This window comes from Pholcus phalangioides, unplaced genomic scaffold (assembly GCF_987345545.1).
Source record: "Pholcus phalangioides strain wild (caught in Gottingen) unplaced genomic scaffold, Ppha-v1.0 ptg000008l_1, whole genome shotgun sequence".
Lineage (NCBI taxonomy): Eukaryota > Metazoa > Arthropoda > Arachnida > Araneae > Pholcidae > Pholcus > Pholcus phalangioides.
In genome coordinates this window covers 56,100,541-56,119,435 of record NW_028301601.1, presented here as the reverse complement: position 1 = coordinate 56,119,435, position 18,895 = coordinate 56,100,541, and the positions used below count along the sequence as shown (strand labels likewise).

Here is an 18,895-nt window from a genome sequence, read left to right as displayed (position 1 = left end):
CAACTTTTTTTAGCTTGAAATTCGGGGTTTTAACCAATCGGAAACGAATGATTAAAAGGTAACATGGGGGAAAAGGAAACTGCCAGTCACACACGTGGCCCAGTATGAATGATGTCAGAGCCCAGCACCGGGCCGCGGCCCGGTGTTTGAGAAATACTGGCTTATTCCACAAGTACGTTGATTGAAATGAACTTGTCCTCCGTCCTCCACGCGCGTGCGCAGTGATTACAGGAATATAGTAGTTGTGGACGAGTGGGTCGGAATGCTTTCGCAATATTTTCAAAACAAGAGTAGAGGAACTGGTTTAAAATTGAATGCGCTAGCGGTCGGAATGTACAACGGTGTCATCAAGGGCTACTACTACACCACACAAGCACCTCTCGTCCTCATTCCTCTATGAAATTTCTAACGAATTAGTACATGGGGGAATGTGCGTGTATGTGTTACGAACTTAAAGTGAAGTTTGTTTCTCAGAAATTCTTGCTGTTTTTGTTAAACTAGTGTGGCTATCTCTCTCCCAATTCTGGAAGCAGACGGTTCGTCACCAAAGACTACCGCTACTAAACCAGACATGCACCTCATTCATATTCCTCTGCAGAACGTCTAACGAATTAGTACATGTTGGAGTGTGTGTGCTTGTAGTGATTCTTCCGTGAAGTTTGTTTCTGTGTAATGCTTGTCATGTATAGTGCTGCCATCTATCATCATTTTTTCTAATTATGCATGCCACAGAAAACCAAACTTCAGCCGATCGCCACTGCAGCGACGGTGAGGTTTGATACCGGATCCTCGCGATGAGAGTCCGTCACTATGACCACTCGACCACCACAGCGGCTGTTACCAAAGACTGCAAGAGGCTTGCAGTGAATCTGCATGGCCTTACCGAACGGTAGAGCCTTCAGAGAGGGACGCAGAAATACTTCTGGCAATAAATCGTACCGTTCGCACCAGCCATAGATTTGGCAGTGCCAATGCCATCCTCGCATCACTGGAACACGTTGTCCGCAACACTGTTGATAACATCGAAGGCCCGTAAAACTTAGCACGTTGAATGTATGCTGTATATCTAGAAAGATAGTAATACCTCGGATTTCGTTAACTTCGGTTATCGTCCGTTCTCGTCGGCGTACTCACGTGTCCTTGCTGCTAATTTTCGTAAATAAGGACATCTTCCCCATGTGGAGTAAAGTACAGGGGGTTTGTGGAGAAAAATCACCCTGACAAAGCTGTTGCAGCTGTTTGCAACTTGTTTAATGGTAATGTCTTGCCCTATTTTAGGCGTCTTAAAGAAGCGGCGGAAACAGACCTCTTTGGACAGCTTTCTTGTGCGACATGGGTCCGCTGATTCTGAAGCCTGGTGCCAAAAGCCCAGGAAGGGAAGCGACCCCAGACAATGCCTTGATACCTAAGGTCATTATGGAGGAGGGATTCCTCCTTGCAAACAATAATATCTCCATCTCACTTCCTTCTCGCCATCTTCCATACGCCATGAAGAGTTTTGACAAAGGTATAAAAATGTAAATGTCACATGTTAAAAGTTGCTTTAATCTTTACATTAGTCTTTTATGTTCATTTTATATTAATTTCTTATTGTTTTTCGTATTAAACACTGTATTTATTCTCTATAAAACGAGTTTTTTGGCATTATTTTGGAGTTTCTAGAATGAATTAATTGGATTTACATTGATTCATGTGGAAATAAATGCTTTTCGGCTTTCGCCGATTGTTTTCGAACAGACTATCGACGAAAACTGAGGTATTACTGTAGTTCCCACTACTAGAAAATCAATCTATCAACCTGTATATTATATCTTCCAGAAAACTCTTCAAATATCAGAAGACATGGATTATGAATATCAAAGTTTTTATATCAGTTTCATTCATAGATGCTGCGGTAATGCAGTAAAACTCCCTCTTTTGCGGATGCCGTTGGGACAAAAGAAATTCGTCCGTTAAAGAGAGGTGACCGTAAAAATCGGAGTTGTTATTGAATCCTTTAAAATAGAAACTAATTGTTATTTGACCGTAAAGTAGAGATTTCAGTGCATTACATTTTTATCATTGTTTCTATTTTAAGATTGAATTTCTTTCAAGTACGGATTTTTATAATAGTTTTCTGAAGATTTATAGTTTGATTGCATACAAGAGTATTATTTACGCGTTGCTGAGATTGAAAAATCATGTCAGTCGATAAAATATCACTCAATAGTATTTCTTGGAGTTTGATTAAGTTTGTGGAATGCAAGGGCTTACGTGACCAGAACCCCATGGGGGTTTCAACCCAGACCAGTCGGTATGGAATAGGATGTATTGATTCCGCTACTGCTGTTAAAATTGCTGAAATTAAAGTTTCTGTTGAATATGAGATTGAATTTCCGCACTGATTGAAACTCATGCGGAACCCCACATAACTACAATAAATCCTGTTTTGAGGAACGGTTCAATCGAAAGGGATCAATCTCCTGATAGGGACAAATTTCTATGTTTCGGAAAGTTCTCTTACTCATTAATTCACATTCATCGGGCCAGTTTTCAAACATCCTTCAGCCACCTCGTTGGACATTTTGCCTGTTTTGGCGTTGTATTTGTATTTATTGTATTAAGGATGTTTTACCGTACTGTACTACCTTTTTTATGTGGAGATTTCCCGCTTCTTTTCTGTTTCCTTGAATATCGCATCATGACCAAGCACATAAATAAATCATTTCATGTACATTAGTTTAATTAAAGTTCTAGATCTCAACACAAGCGGTTAGTGCACCAACGTCTGAACGAGTATAAAAAACAAGCCTGCCGTTCGGAATCGGCAATAAATTGTAGGTCCCGGTCTAATTAGCCCTCGTGTGCAGAAAATGACCGTGGTACGACTAAAATTGAAATCAAATGTCTCGCTCAACTTTTGTCGTATGTCGAGGAAGCATAATATTTTTATCATATTATACCCATGACAAAAAATTTTGTAAACATGACCGTGGGACTCTGAGGAAAATAGATTTTTAATTTACAAAAAACATTTTGTTTATGGCAAAAAATAGCACGTCTATTTTGCAATTAGATGTTTTTGTCTGTACCCCCGGGGGGCTCCATGTGTACTTCCCATGGGCTCCGCGGCCGCTTTAGGAAAATGAAAAAAAAATCAGTGAATTCAACTAATTGTACATGCAATCAAACATATCGATCATAACGACATCGAAGATTTGGTGAAATTGTGTCATTAAAACCAAGGTGGCGTTACAACCAAGGTCGACGTTTTCGAGACCTTTTAAGTAAGAAGAATACAATAAGATGCAATCAAGTAGTTGTGCATGATGTTTTATTATATTCTGGATTGACCATATTTGCTCAGGAAAAATACGGGAAATCGAGATCATAAATACGAGACATCGCCAATTCTCGCTAGAATGTTGCCAATTGTCAGAAAAATCGCCAATCCCTCAAAAATAACCACTGGCGAGAAGAAAAGGTTGAACAGCCTCGGCGTCTTAATGGCACCACAGGCTCACGGGCAAAGTGATTTTTCTTTGTCCCTTCACTAGAGAGAGAGAGAAATACCAGCTATACCCAATTTAATACTCACTGTCGAGAATTATACCAGATCTCATTTTCATGTGGCCCTTTCTGCATTTGATGCCCCCCCCCCAGAATATGCCCGGGTGAGCCAGTGCGTTAAGAAGGCATTCACCATGGCAAATACGTGAGATTAATATTGATCTTTATAGTCATAATTATCACAAACACATCCGTCCCCTATTTTAGTAAGGATTATAATTAAAGTCAGCTTTTTGTCGAAAATGAAAGGATTTTTAAAAAAGAAAGAAAAAATGTGAAGAAGGGGAAAATTGCAAAATTTTCCTTATACGTGTCATATCATCACCCTAATTCTGGTAAAACGGAATAACGACACAAATGCGTAGTTATAACCAAGGTTACACAACGTTACAATTATTCATTCATTACACTTCGCTCACTATGAGTTGAGAAAAAAACTCATGGTTTGATTGACTGCAGATGGCAGCACTACACATAACGAGCATTAAACAGAAACAAACTTCGAGGAATGTTCACTATACGTATACATACATTCCAACATGTACCGATTCGGTAGAAGTTCCGCAGAGGAATGTGGACAAAGTGCATGTCTGGTTTAGTAATTGTAGTCATATCCAAGGTCTTTGGGTCTTTGCATTTTAGTTGACGTTACGAGCGAGCTCAATTAACATTATTCCCCATGTACATTAATCAGAACCGCAAGTTAATGACGTTATAACCGAGTTTTACAACCGAAGTCGTTATAATCGAGTTCAACTGCATATAAAAAAAGAGGTCTACGGGGCTCCGCCATAGGAATTATATACTAAAAAGGGCTCCGTAAATCAAAAACAAAGGGTGAGAACCACTGGTCTGAGAATGAAAATGTATGGGTAAGGACTTTCTGCGCACGTTGTAGGCGCAACGACGTTGATCATATTGAGAAACTCGCAGATTCATTGGGAGAAAATTTTCATTGACGCTTTAAATGAAATTTTCTTCTTTTAATTAATAACTACCCACCAATGACGAAATTGGTGGGCAGCAAAATAAAAGCAGAACTAATAACGATATTGTACGTTACAACTGGTCGAGATATTTCTACACTCACGACATGTTTCTCTCATTAATTGATAATAGAGTGCTTCTTCAAGCTATCGAGCATCGAGAAACCATTAAAAGTACTGGAAGAATACCACAGTGTATAGAAAAACAATGTACATTTGGGGTCTTAGAAACTACACAAAAGTCCATCGATAGAGACCGAAACCTTACTTTTGTTGTGAAATAGGTTTCTATGAAAGCGGTGTTTTTTCATCAGCTTAACTGTAGTGAGTGGGATAATAACGAGAGTTGGGTCAATAACTATAATTTTAGTATCATGAAAAAAAAGACAAAAACTATTGCAATAATACATTTTCGAAGAACATTATTAAAATAACAATGAGCATCAATGAAATTTTGCAGATACACTGTATGTAATCTGCAGGGTGGGCAAAAAGTCCGTAGAAACTTTAAATATTAAAAAAAAACCGGAAAAAATAACCGAAATATAAAACGATTTGCAGGGTTAGCATCGCTAGGTCACGGGAATTAATTTTGACAAGAAAAAAAACAGCCGATAGGTGGCGCTGACGTACACAAGTCAAAGAAAAGATACGCAAATAACGAACAGAATGCCTCCAAATCGTTTATTACAGCAGCATGTGTTCCACGTGACCACCACCATCACAGGGAATAACACATTGCACGGGGCGAGTCACAAATCCGGCAATGGCAGAGTGCAGCAGGTTCACATACACGGTTGACACCGGTGAACTGATTGTGGATTAGGAGCGCAAGTTCGTATAACCGTCTCATTTGCATATTTCCACAAAGTCGCTCGTACTAGCGCCACCTATCGGTTGTTTTTTAGGGTTTTTTTTCTGTCTTAAAAAAATCCCATGACCAAGCGATGCTACGTAATTCAATCATAACACATCATTCACATCAAAATAAGCACGTGCTTAGGGCACCTGTAGAATAGGGCACACAAAAAATGATAAAAAATATAGTACATTTCTTTTAATGTAATTTTTTTTTTCCCCAGCATCAACCATCCGGTAGAGATCCTAAAATGTTAAGAGCACTTCCCTGAACAGTTGAAGATCTCTATCAAAAGGTTGACCAGGGATGGAACTAAGGTAGGACGGGCGGGTTCATCTATTGTCCCGGGCGATGGACCAGGAAGGGAGCTGAGTTTAATCTTTTTCCGTTAAAAATAACGGGGGGGCGCTAAATTGGATACAGATCCCACAAGTAACAGACTAAATTTTCGTTTTTAGTTGCGGTCCTGAGTGTGACACAAAAGAAGAGAAACTAAGTTAATTGCCAACAAGAACTGTGTTAATTCTCAGTTTTTGTGTTAAGAATTTATTGAATTTCCATAAAGTAAGCGTAGACCCGTCTTCAACAAGCCCCTCCCCCCCTCCGGGAAAAATAAAGTTTTCTGAGGCCCCTTACATAGCTATAAATATCTGCCCTACCCATTCTCATACTTACTCTCTCCAAACCATATCAAATTGTCTCATGAGACTTCTTCGGCACTTGAGGCTCCCAAGACGTGGCATCATAGGTCTCTCTATTGAAATTATTTCTCTGAACAACCTCCCCCCCCCCAAACTTAAAAATACCTGCTTACCAATTTACATACTTAGTCTTGAAAATTGTAAACAGATCTAATTGTCATGAGGACTCGTTAAGGTTAAAAGTACGTATAGGGGACCGTTGGGGGGGGGACCACAACGAGTATGTTATTGAAACTTACAGATTTGAAAGGAGATATAGAATCAAGCTAAACCTTATTTGTTCATCATTTCCTGTTCAACTGAAGACATATACAGGGTGGATTCTATCTACCGTCAAATAATTGCACACGTGATTTTTTGTGAACAAAATAATAACATATAAAAGAGTTTTCCGTTTTTTATGATCGATCTAATATTAAGGGAGTTTTAACGTTTTGAAATTTTGTGACGTGTCAGTTTTCTTGCGGTCAGTTACGCGCCCAACAACCAACGAAAGGAAAAAAGCCCCCCCCCTCCCTCCTCCCCCTATTCAGCGGGTTGTCGGCAATTGAGAATGAACAGAAATATTCAATCCCGTGAGAAGCGAAGTTCACTTATTTTCTTTCACGATCGGTGATTTCTTTCGTTAACCTTGTTGTTAAGTGCTACGTTCGCTCCGCTATATTGGGGTGAAAATTTTATCACCAGATTTGTAAATTGTTAGCCAGACGAGATCCATTGAAAAAAATTTGTTTTCCCAAAACGAACACTTTTTCGCCAAAATGTGGCGATTTTTTTTTTCTTTCACACTTAAGGGAAATTTTTTGAGGGAAAGGGCAAGGAAATGGAAACTGAATCACTTAAGACTGATCTGGAAACGCATCGCGGGTCGCTTAAATCATGGGGGATATTGCGCCACGGGACACTTCAGTGTTCTACAACTGTGTGTGTGCCACCAGTGCCGTTTTAACGCATGGACCAGTTATGGCACCTCAAAAAAAATGAGAAGTATGTGGTTGAATTTTTCGAAAATTTGCCAGGTAGGGCCTCAGAAAAATCACTTGGCCCAGAGGCCCATTATGCTCTTAAGACGGCCCTGGTTCTTACCCTCCACCCTCTTTAGAAGAAAAAAAATTGAAAAGTCCTTCTCCCTCGAAAAAATTCTGCATACGTAGCCGACTGATCTAATGTATGTAATGTATGTACATAGGAATATACACACAGGAGTTTTCACATAGAAATGCGATGAATTGTCGTCAACATCATCAACGTGCTCCTCTTCTTCTCCCCAGAGTTTCTAGTGTACCTCTGACAATGTTCAGGGGGGGGGGGGTTCAACTGAGTTGTCGATGAATGTCTCCTGCATACGAAATCAAGCATCCACTCTCAATGGTTCAAGTGAGCTTCATGACCCCCTCCCCATACACACACACACAATGGTAACATGGTAACCGGGACAAATATTATTATTGTTTTCTTACACTATAAATTGGCTATAGAGAGGACCCAGCAAAGTACTCACTCTAGGGCCGCGGCCCGGTACTGGGCCGTGACATCATTCATACCGGGCCGCGACTGATCTGCCGTTTCCTTTTCCCCCACTCATGTTCCCTTAATTATGTGTTTGACCGGGCCTTCCACTTATAAAAATGAATGAAACCAAGCCGCGGGCTTCCAAAGGTTGAGAACCACTGCTCTAGGGCGAACGGTTCCAGGATGAGGGGGGGGGGGCACCATGAGTGAGCACCTACACGCTCTCGCAGAGAGAAAGGATAAATTTTATTCTTACATGAAATGTGCCTTCTGACTTTCCCCCAGATGGGAAAAGGGGGGGGGGAGGTTGCATTCTATTTTTTATACCTGCGCAGACCTGTTGTTTCTCTGCGCACAGAATTTCGTTATCTGTGCTGAACGAAAAAATAACACGCTACCTTATGCACTATAGGCAATTTTTAGAGGGGGGGCCAGAGCAGTGAACGACCAAAAGATGGATCAGGCAAGTGTGGAAGCGAGTGAGTAGCCCACCAGGAGCCCCAAGTCGCCCTTCAAGCAAATTATCGTAAACTTAAATTATGCGTATAAATGATATTTAATGTAAGGAGGAAGAAGAAGGGGAAAGGAGTCCCCAAAAAAAATAATTTTCTCCTTCCCGAACTAAACGACCCTGAACAGGGACGAAATGAAATTTGAAATTTTTCTGGTAATTAATTAAAAATATATATATATATATATTTTAGCCCCTGCTCCGGACCAAGTGGGTGGTAGGTACCCCCAAAAATTTCCTGAGGGCCCCACTAAAATAAGTTAAAAAACAATCTTGTGTTTATTAATTCAATAATTTTGGTGCCATTCGTTTGGTCCGGGCCCCAGGATACCTTGGCACGCTGTTACTGACTCCGAGTTTCAGGGTCCTCTGATTCTAAAAATATATAAAAATGCGACAGTTGGGGAAGGGGCGTATGATTTTTTCCTTAGTTGTTTTTAAACAACTAAGCTAAACAACTATTGCTAAAATGTTTAGTTGTATCACACGAAATCAAATAGTGGAAATTCTCATTTCACCTGTCCTGTGCTTCATTTCTAGGTTCTTTGTTTTTGACGGCTCCTTACACTCCGAAGAAAGAACTGAACTTGTCATCCAGTTCAGTTTGTCGGCTTGGATCGTAAGGAGCTGTTGGGAACGAAAACTTCTGCTGTTGTCTGCTTCATTCTGGGTGCTTTGTTTTTGATGGCTCCTTATTCTTTTGGGAAAGAACTGAACTTGTCATCCAGTTCAGTTTTTGTTTTTTTTTTTTTCAAACCGAGCACAACTCAGGTCTATTGCCATAGGCAATTTACTACCTAGTGAGTTGTGCCGGAAGTGTAAGTGCGTGTACCTAACAGTCTGAGTCCGTATCTAGTGTTGTGTATGATTTTTCAGTGCTGCCATCTATATCTCAGAAGTGAAGTGAGTGATGTGTAGTGACTGAATATTTGTACTGTTTGTAGGACTGTTGCTCTGTGTGGCGAGACTTTTTAACGGGGAGAAAAAAATGCCATCGCGCCCAACGTGGGGCTCGAACCCACGACCCTGAGATTAAGAGTCTCATGCTCTACCGACTGAGCTAGCCGGGCACCCAGTTCAGTTTGTCGGCTTGGATCGTAAGGAGCTGTTGGGAACGAAAACTTCTCTGTGCTGTCGTCTGCTTCATTCTAGGTGCTTTGTCTTTGATGGCTCCTTATGCTCTCAAGAAAAAACTTGCGTCTTGGAAATTTTCCTTTGTGGCTTCAGATTTTGTATCTGAATTTCATTTCGGTGGAAAAGAAAACTGCTATATCATCTCTGGGGATTTTCGAAATAGCAATGGGGGTGAAACTTTAGAAAATAATGCAAGACAAACAGAGCCAGACTTCTAAAAAATCCCTTTGTTATTTATCTTCTCAAGATCTTCTCATTCTTCTCAAAAGAATCTCAAGATTGATAGTATGGAACTACATCGAGACAAATTAATGACAGTGAATAGATTATCAGGAGTTATATGGCACGGGAAAAAAAAAATGTAATAAATGACTGAAATGCGTAGTCACGAAAGGAAAATACTTCAAAGTGGCTTTATAGTCATGGTGACATTCGAGAGTCATTCACAGAAATTGCAGTGATTTAGACATTTATTTTTTGGCAATGTTACATAAACATTCACGCTTCATTAATATTTCTTGGCTTATGACAGTCCTCTTTGTATAATTTTCATGAACATGAATGGTATCGTTTGGATAGTTTCCAAGTGATAACTACCGAAAAAGGTCAAGTTGAAGTTATGGTGGTATAGTAAAGAGCATATTTGAAGTTTATTGAAATAAATGTTGTATTCCGACAATAAAGTGTATATTGAACAATTCAATTGATAAATAAAAATTGTTCATTGGTATTTATCTCAGAATAAAATATCCACGTTGCCTATATTCTAATTACCAGTTAACCCCTGGTGATTCTACTCAACTGGTTACCACCCGTAGAATATTTCAACACTGGCATCTGCAAAGTTTATAAATGTTGTTGCGTTGGCACGTAACCAAGTCTTCCGTTCACGTGAAAATAGAGAGAAAAATAACAACTTTTTTTACCTTCAAATGATAGCACCTCTAATTTGATCTTTAGAAACGTCTTCAGAACATCCACAGTTATTAAATTCAGACAAAACATTCAACATTTTGGTTCAAAACATTTCAATATGATACATTCATTATTATATATTCGATATTCCAATTTGGAAGTCAGATGGCAACACACATTTGGCCAAAAAACTACATCTGATTTAGAACTGGGTCTTTTTTCGTTGAAAACGGCTTGTGGCAAGTCCACATCTTTTGCTTAAAACATACATGCTTAACCCTTAACTGGCGTGGTGGGGCCATTTTGACCCCACGTATTCTTCATCTTGCCACCCATTGAGAAAGAATTGCACCTGGACCATCTCATTTTAACTACCTTTCAAGGTAGTTGTTTGCATGTGTTTGACAAACTTATGATGTCATTCTACTTCTTCTTCCCTTTATATCGTTGATTAAAGTTTACGTAGGGTCAGAATGACCGCACCACTTGCTTAAGGCTTTTTTTTTTTGTATGATGGCAGGAGTTTCCAGATTGAAATGGCGTATCGGAAAAGCGACAGTTTTCTCGATAACAGTTTCGAATTTGTCGTGAATCATCGGATATCCGAGGTGAGCATGAGGATATAGTTGTTAGTGAATTGTACGTAAGATCTGTGTGGTCAATATTTCATGGTGTTGTTTGCAAGTACTGTGTTTCCGACTTAGAATAAGACTAATTTTGGTGCTTGTGAATGTATAGCAAGCATTATTTTAATTTGTAAATTTCATTTTCTAAGTATATTTTAATCATATATGTGCAGTTTTTAAATCATGAAAATTGCGTTGAAAAAATTTGATAAATAATTTAAAAACATTTCAAAAGTCATGCGACATTTCTTTCGAATGTGTGCCTTAATGGAAGAAAATTTTTGGGGAAAATATAAAGAAATTTGAAAAATTATTTAGTGAATTTATTGACCGGTGAATGAAGTCACGTGAAAAACCCATTGCTTTTATGAAGACTCTTTTTGTTGATTTACATTAATACTTGCTGTGCTCAAAAAATGGCCCCACGATGCCAGTTACGCACAGAATTTTCACAACGCCAGTTAAAGATTAACCCATGACCCCGCGGGACAAATGCAGCCATTGGATACCTCTAATATGGCACATGACCTCATACTTAATTTTTGCGAAAACGAACTAAAGCAGCACGTAACCAGATTCCTTAAGTGGTTCGTGGGACATTTCCAGATCGCTAACATGACCGCGGAACATTTACAGATTCATTAAGTGACATGGGGCACTGTTCCAAATCACTGAAATGACCTGTGGCACACTTTCAGATCAGCTAAGTGACCCGCGGAGCATTTACAGATAAATTAATTGACCTGAGGCCCATTACAAAACCACTTAGGTGATCAACTATAGATAATTGATGTACCGGAGGTAGTAAATTGTAACACAATTGACACGTTTAAAAAGAAATACGATAAACATGTTGGGGTAAATCGAGAAGCTATCCATTCTTAGAATAAGACAACCATAAGTATTCTTTATGGGCATTGTATAATATTTTATCATGTGTATATATTGTTTGTAATTTGTGTTAATTGCATTTTTAATTGGGTTGCTGTATTTTTGAAACATATGACAACCATATTTTTATGGGCATCTTTTTATCAGCCACCTCTTTGGGCATTTTGCCTGTTGTGGCGTTGTATTTGTATTTGTATTTGTACTTTATTCACTTTTAAGCAACACATTATCGGAGCAGCAAACCTGTTATTAGCTAAAATATGCCCGCATATCCGTTTTCTTTTCTAAGCACCTCAGCAACGCATGGGTCCATGGGACTTCTTGCCCACCAGTTTGAGAAAATACACATTTAATATTGTAAAAGATATTGAAAAATAAATCGTTAATTTTTTTATCATTTGAGCTGGCCGTGGAGAACTGTGCCGTGAGATATATTTAACTGAAAGATACTTTTGATACATTACGAATTGCTGTCTTGATGAATTCGTAGGGACTATTCAAGACCAAACATTTCTAGTAATTTCCGATTTTATATGTATTCCGGAGGGTGTTCTGCATTAAAAAGGCATACATAATTAAGAAAATTGTGGAAAAAAAATCTTAATGAAAAAACAATTTTGGAATCATTTCCAAAACATTTATCTGACACAATTTCTGAAAGAAATAATTTCAGAATGAACGAAAATTTCAGAATCATAATGAAAAATATTTTATAATCTTTTTTCAAAACGAATCTGAGAATTATTGAAAGAAACAATTTCGGAATGAATTTTTTATAAATAAAACTAATTTGAAAATACAGTAATTATGAAATTTGTAATAAAATTTACTTCAACATATTCAAGCGAAATAAGTTTAAAACAATAAAAATTTGTTTAAAAACAATAAAAATTTGTTTCAAAATAATAAAATCAATTAAAAAAATAATTACAGAATTATTGTAAATAATGAAATATATTAAGAGAGATTATTCCAAAACTCATGGAAAATTTATTTTCGAAAGAATTTTTTTTCATATTTAATGAGACAGTCCTTACGAACGCTATTCAAAAAGCAATCTGAACTAAAGTTTCCCTTTTTTAATACTGTAAAAACAGATATAATTAATCACTTTTGTCGAAGAAATAATTTCAGAATAACTGAAAGAAGCGATTTTGGAATTATTGGATGAAAATGGTTTTAGAATTAAGAAAGGAAATATATACCTGCTGACTGGGAAAATAATTTTACAATAAGTGTAAGAAATGATTTCAGAATTTAAGAAAACTCACATATTTGATGGAAAAAAATTAACATTTTGGAATAAATTAGTCTTCAATAATTCAGGGCCGCCGTTTTAACTATGGGGGGGGGGGGGCCTCTAGCAGGGCTACTAAAAATAAAAAAACATTTGATGATAAATGAAGCTACTTTGTCACCCGGGGCAAGTTAGAATTTTGGCGTCTCTTGTATGTAAAAGTAGCAGATAAAGGGTTAATTCAGTGCACCTTTTGATTCAGACCCGCCTGCCCCCTGCACTAGTTACAGCTCTGTCTTATAGTCCAACCCCCCCCCCCCCCCGTCCCCACAGTACGTGACATTGAGTCCTTATCAATCTTAGAATTCTAAATACTGCAGGGTGAATTGGTGACCATAAAAGATTTTAATTCGGGCTGCAATGTCTAGAAGTTTGAGGACCCCTGCCCTACGGGAAAGATGTAAATACTATAAAAAATCAAAATTAGTTAATGGAAATTAACAATAATCTAATCTATTCCAGAAAGAACAATAACAAAATAATAAATTATTATTTTAATTAATACCGTACCTATATGAGGTCCAACTGATATAACTAATCTCTTCTGTCAAAAAATTATTATAACGCATTGATGGTTATGAATTATTAATAAGCACGAAAAAGTAATTATTTTCCCCATCCGCCATCAATACATGTTAAATACTTGATGAGAATCCCAGTACCGTATCTTTCATATTGATTTAATAATTACCCGATGTTTATGAAAATGCTAATTCAAAATTTATATAAACAATTATTGTTGATTGAAGTAAGAAACTAAGTAATTAAATTTGTTTTCTTGCATCTATCAGTCTTTTGATAATAACAAAAAATACTGAAAATACACACAAATTTTATTCATACAGTCATAAAAGTACTTATTCATTTGTAAAACTAAACATAAATTTTTAAAAGTAAATACATGATGGGAAGTCATTCTAAGCCGCCGCCGCCGCCACCCCCATTACCTCAAAAATACACGTGCCGTCTTATAAAATGCTAAAAAATAATAAATTAGGAAACGCTGAAGCTTTTTTTTCCTTTTGTGTAATAAGTGGAGAGAAAATAGGAATTTCCATTTGCATACACACACATAAAAGCTGCTATATAAATATTCAAATTTTTAAAGGGCGCCAAATTAACGGAAACGAATGCGGATGTTATTACGAGTGTTATTTTGTTATTCCACGATTGTAGAAATGTTCTCATTCTCAATGACTCGCAATCCCACTTTTTAGAGAGAGAGAGGAAAAACTCTGAATTTACCGTAAATTGATTTCGCTAAAGACGAGCAAAGCAACAAAAGCAAAGCGATGGAAACGCATTGTTCCCCGGATTCCCTAAACATATATATATATATCTAAAGAAAATTTTCCGCTTTTGTCCCGTTTTTTATTTGGATTTCAATTTCGCTTTTATTTTTTTTTGTTCCTTGGAATAGATCCAAAATGTTGATCATCGTCATTCAAAATGAAAAATATGTTTCTCTTTTTCTCTATCTCATTATTTAACAATAGATTCTACAATGAGTTATTCTCAAATGCGCAATCGTGGAAAATGATGACATGAATTGCACGTATCTTTGATAACAGGATAGCTTGTACATTTGCATCTAGAAATGGAATCTAATTATGAGAATCTTCGAAAAAAATAGAATGATTTTTTTTCTAGATTAGAATTGAATGACGAAATATTATACATCAAGTCTTTTCTGGATAGCAATTTAGAATTCTATTTCGGGAGGTCGTTGATTTTGTTATATTGATAGCAGCACTTGTATATCCGAATCACGATAGTCAGAAAATGGGAATTACCTCAAAATCTGAATGCTATTTGTTATTGACTCATATATTTCTTTTTTGAATTAATTACTTTCGTGTGTCGTAGAATTTTATTTTATCTGAAAACTAAGGAGTAAATAAGATTTTAGTCTCATGTTGAAGTGAGTTTTGCTGGTTTTTAATGCAATTACTTAGCGGAAAAGCTGAATCGAGGCTTTCATCAAGGAAAAAATATATCTCTATACAGATTGGTCTCAGAAAAATTTGGATATCTAATGTAAATTTTGGCCAACTTATTCAGACTTTAGAAAATAGTGGGGCAGTGACATTTCCTATAAGTAACAATCAAATAATGCTACTAAGGTGGAGTAAATCGAGAAGCTATCCATACTTAGATTAACGCAACCGTAATCTTTCCTAAGGGCTATTCCAGCAAAAATCTTATTAATTTTCGTATAAAAATATCTTAAAATATAAATAATTTAATTTTCATTCATAGAACTTAGAGTTTAGTATGTATTATATAGCAATAGTTATTAGTTTTCATTTCTGTGATATGTGCTTAGGTTACTATGTAGTAGGTATTTTAGTTATATTTGGCATCTATATTGTTTATGGGCATCTTTCTCAGCCACCTTTAGCCATTTCGCCTGTTGTGACATTTGTGTTTGCATTTTTATATGTAAGGTATATCATTATCTTTAACGCGTCGTCAAAAAGCTTCAATTACTGTGCTCGTGTAGTAGAAATATCAAAAAAATATTATTTAGCACAAAAAATTTGTTTTAAATGTGGTGCAAATATTTTCGATTTTATATGTTATGCCAACACTATATTTTATCACTCTAACACTGGTTGTTTAGCACGTATATAAACGATAATAAATAAAAATCATTATTAATAGTTTGGATGCACAAAATGAGAAACAAATGCTCACAATATTCATTCATAAACGCTCAGTACAAGAAAAAACACCATTATTTAATTTTTTTATCTTAAAAAAAATTTAATTTCAATTAAGACTGAGTCAATGTAATCTAAATATTTTGCCTCATTTTGAACTGAACAGTTTAACTTAACTGAGCATTGAACTGAACAGTTTAACTTAACTGAGCACTAAACTGAACAGTTTAACTTAACTGAGCACTAAACTGAACAGTTTAACTTAACTGAGCACTAAACTGAACAGTTTAACTTAACTGAGCATTGAACTGAACAGTTTAACTTAACTGAGCATTAAACTGAACAGTTTAACTTAACTGAGCACTAAACTGAACAGTTTAACTTAACTGAACAGTTTAACTTTACTGAGCATTAAACTGAATTTTAACTTAACTGAGCATTAAACTGAACAGTTTAACTTAACTGAGCATTAAACTGAACAGTTTAACTTAACTGAGCATTAAACTGAACAGTTTAACTTAACTGAGCATTAAACTGAACAGTTTAACTTAACTGAACAGTTTAACTTAACTGAACAGTTTAACTTAACTGAACAGTTTAACTTAACTGAACAGTTTAACTTAACTGAGCACTAAACTGAACAGTTTAACTTAACTGAGCACTAAACTGAACTGAACAGTTTAACTTAACTGAACAGTTTAACTTAACTGAACCTTTTAAACTGAACAATTTTCTTTATTTTACATAAGTCTTTATTTAATTACATGGAGGCCATGCTAAACTATCAACGATTAAAAATGCAACACCTTTAGCGCTTTGCACTATATGTTTGAAATTTTTATCAGAGAAGTAAACATGTTGGTGAGAAAATGGTTTTTTAGAAGAATCAAAACGATGTATGCTTTATTTAATGTTTATACAGAGGACTCGTGTCAAAAGGTATGAAACGTTTAAATTTGAAAATAATGTAAATAGAGAAAAATGAAACCAATGTTCGAATCACATTTCAGAAAAAGTTTTTTATATTAGGTAATTACGCATTAATATATTCTTATTATTATTCAGATCTCTAAAAAGGTACGAGAGTACATAAACAATATTTTATTTGCATTGGTTCTTTTGCACTATTTTCAATATTTGTGCAGCTAAATTATTTCTAGAAGTAATTAATAGGATGCATCACTGACGAACGAATAAATATCACAGCGAAAAAGTAAGAAATCGAAAATAACAGACGCTTGCATAAGAAAGCCGATGTGCTTTTCTCACGGAAAACTTCCATAACCAAGAAAATTATGATATTCGAAAATTAATACATATTTAATGTCGCATCATAAATTCAAAAGTACATTATGATCAGTATTTCATATACATTTTCATGCAGTTTCATTTACATTCGGATTCTGTATGCGTTAGTTGCATATATTTACGAATGGATTTGAATGGGAATTAAAATTTGGGACTATACTGACCGAATAGTGGAATAATGAAATGAATTTTGACCATTATAATAAAGTCGTTTGTACGGGCTTGTCAAATTCCGAGATTGCCGAGTTCGATAATCCGCCAGTTTATATGTCCGTACAATGTCCGAATTTCGGGTTTTGACCAGTTGGTTCACGAAGATTATCCGGAGATCCCTGGCCGAAATCAGACTACAAAAGACATGATTCGGGGTCATCACCAAGTTGAAGTACTTTTTGTGATAATTATGCCCATGTTAGCTATGGTAACCTACCAAACCGTAGTCGGATGATAAAAACCGTAGCTAAACCAATACAGCTACTATATACTACACTCATGTCCATAAATCAAGGATAATGCCAGCTCCGGCAAATAAAGGTTCAGAAACAAAACAAACGTTACTTATTCATAAAGCCCATTTATTAAACGAAAGATAAAGAACAAAAACGATGGTGTATGTATGATACCATTCATAAAAACTACGATTTTTGCTCCCTGGAGCAATTGTAAAAAATATCTCCTTTACAAAAACTTACTATTGCATGGTTGGTATGATGGTTAATACATTGTATGTCTCCTATGCGATGAAATACAGTCCGTACAACGCCTAGGCATGCTGAGTATCAAATTATCGATCTGATCTTGGGGAAGATCACTCCACTCAGCAAGCAATGCTCTCCGAAGTTCCGGTACACATGTAGGAGGTGGTTGACGGGCTGCAACTCATCGGCTAAGCATGTCCCACACATGCTCTATCGGATTCAAGTCAGGTGAGAATGCTGGCCATTCCATACGGGTTATATCCTCAGATTCAAGGCATTCGTTTACGTTGTTTGCTCGGTGAGGACGGGCGTTGTCATCCATAAACACAAATTCAGCGCCCATGGCACCCCTAAACAAACGTACATGTTGTTCCAAAACGATGTCCCGATAAATTTGGGCTTTCATGGTTCCGGTTTGAACATGCAGATCTGTTCTGGAACCCAGTATAATTCAACCCCAAACGAGCAATGCTGCACCACCGTAACGGTGTCGTTCAATGATGTTGTCTTGGTGGTAACGAGTACCTGGCGTTCTCCATATGAAAGTCCGACGTGAATCAGACTGCAAGCTAAACCTGGACTCGTCGGAAAACATCACACAAGCCCACTGTGACGATGTCCACATTGCATGTTCTCTACTCCAATGTGACTACTTTTCAGAATCCAGCAGAGATGTCCGTAGAACCAGGGTCATCTTCACTCATGAGCCAGGTATGATCATATGGATCAGATCTGTGGTACTGTGATTTTTTTTCAAAAGTAAGTATGTAATATTCTACTTCTAGCTAATTATTAGTGTGACCCCAGAACATTATTTTACCGGGATGTATCACTTACCGGAACATCACTACCCATGATGTTGAGAAAGTCATGCATAAACTATCCCCCCCCCCAAGAAGGAAGCTCTCTGAACTCTTCTAGTGCAAGGTAGGTGGTCTTAGCCCAGGCCCCCACTTTGGTGGGGCTAACAGGGTTCCAGCCATGGGGCCAGGGACGATTCTCGTCATTTTTTTTTTCACGTTATAAATTAAGGGACCGCTAGGCTGGGGAGCCTGCTCCAGAATGTGGGAGCCGTGGTAGACGAGTGGGCCCGGGGTGATGATGTGGAAGCTTATTGTGTAGGTTCGAGATCATCTCGTATTTTATCCAGAGACTTATATTTCCTCATATAATTCGGCTCTTGGAAAGAATAATCAACCACTTTCTGTATTCGTGCCTGGCCCAGGGTTCCAAAGTTCACATTTT

At 37.0% G+C, this 18,895-nt stretch overlaps 1 protein-coding gene and 1 non-coding gene across 2 annotated transcripts in view; both read right to left on the bottom strand.

Annotated features, from left to right (window-relative positions):
• The window catches only part of AstA (allatostatin A), a 118,480-nt gene that overhangs the window by 79,624 nt on the left and 19,961 nt on the right, over window positions 1–18,895 (bottom strand). The window lies entirely within an intron of this gene.
• TRNAK-CUU (transfer RNA lysine (anticodon CUU)) lies at window positions 9,116–9,188 on the bottom strand. Its single transcript has one exon. It is a non-coding gene; the product is annotated as a tRNA-Lys (tRNA).